The following is a 1,417-nucleotide window of genomic DNA, read 5'->3' on the forward strand; positions in this document are numbered from 1 at the left end:
CCTATGTTGGCAAAAGGCGACTAGGGAGGCCCTATGTTGGCAAAAGGCGACTAGGGAATGGAGGCCCTATGTCTAAAAAAACTCAACTAGGGATTGGAGCCCTATGCAAAGGCGACTAGGGAATGGAGGCCAATGGAGGCCCTATGTCTAAAAATCTCAACTAGGGATTGGAGCCCTATGTTGGCAAAAGATGACTTGGGAATGGAGGCCCTATGTCTAAAAATCTCAACTAGGGATTGGAGCCCTATTTGGCAAAAGGCGACTAGGGAATGGAGGCCCTATGTCTAAAAATCTCAACTAGGGATTAAAGCCCTATATTGGATAAAGGCGACTAGGGAATGGAGGCCCTATGTCTAAAATTTCAACTAAGGAGTAGAGCCTTATGTTGGCAAAAGGCGACTAGGAAATGGAGGCCCTATGTCTAAAAATCTCAACTAGGGAGTGGATCCATATGTTGGAAAAAGGCGACTAGGGAATGGAGGCCTTATGTCTAAAATCTCAACTAGGGATTGGAGCCCTATTTTGGCAAATGGCGACTAGGGAATGGAGTCCCTACGTCTACAAATCTCAAATAGGGAATGGAGGCCCTATGTCTAAAAATCTCAACTAGGGAATGGAGGCCCTATGTTGGCAAAAAAGGCGACTAGGGAATGAAGGCCCTATGTCTAAAAATCTCAACTAGGGAATGGAGGCCCTATGTCTAAAAATCTCAACTAGGGAATAGAGGCCCTATGTTGGCAAAAAAGGCGGCTAGGGAATGAAGGCCCTATGTCTAAAAATCTCAACTAGGGAATGGAGGCCCTATGTTGGCAAAAAAAAAGGCGACTAGGGAATGGAGGCCCTATGTCTAAAAATCTCAACTAGGGATTGGAGCCCTATTGTTGGCAAAAAAGGCGACTAGGGAATGGAGGCCCTATGTCTAAAAAATCTCAACTAGGGAATGGAGGCCCTATGTGGGCAAAAGGCGACTAGGGAATGGAGGACCTATGTCTAAAAAAATCTCAACTAGGGAATGGAGGCCCTATGTTGGCAAAAGGCGACTAGGGAATGGAGGCCCTATGTCTAAAAATCTCAACTAGGGAATGGAGGCCCTATGTTGGCAAAAGGCGACTAAGGAATTGAGGCCCTATGTCTAAAAATCTCAACTCAGGGATTGGAGCCCTAATGTTGGCAAAAAGGCGACTAGGGAATGGAGGCCCTATGTCTAAAAATCTCAACTCAGGGATTGGAGCCCTAATGTTGGCAAAAAAGGCGACTAGGGAATGGAGGCCCTATGTCTAAAAATCTCAACTTAGGGATTGGAGCCCTAATGTTGGCAAAAGTAAAGATTGATATTGCGGATTCTAAACTATCCTTTTTTGGATTTTCTTCTTATCTCTTTCTTTTTTCACGGTAATTGAGTAAACTGCGGGTAAAA

This window comes from Nicotiana attenuata, unplaced genomic scaffold, assembly GCF_001879085.1.
Source record: "Nicotiana attenuata strain UT unplaced genomic scaffold, NIATTr2, whole genome shotgun sequence".
Lineage (NCBI taxonomy): Eukaryota > Viridiplantae > Streptophyta > Magnoliopsida > Solanales > Solanaceae > Nicotiana > Nicotiana attenuata.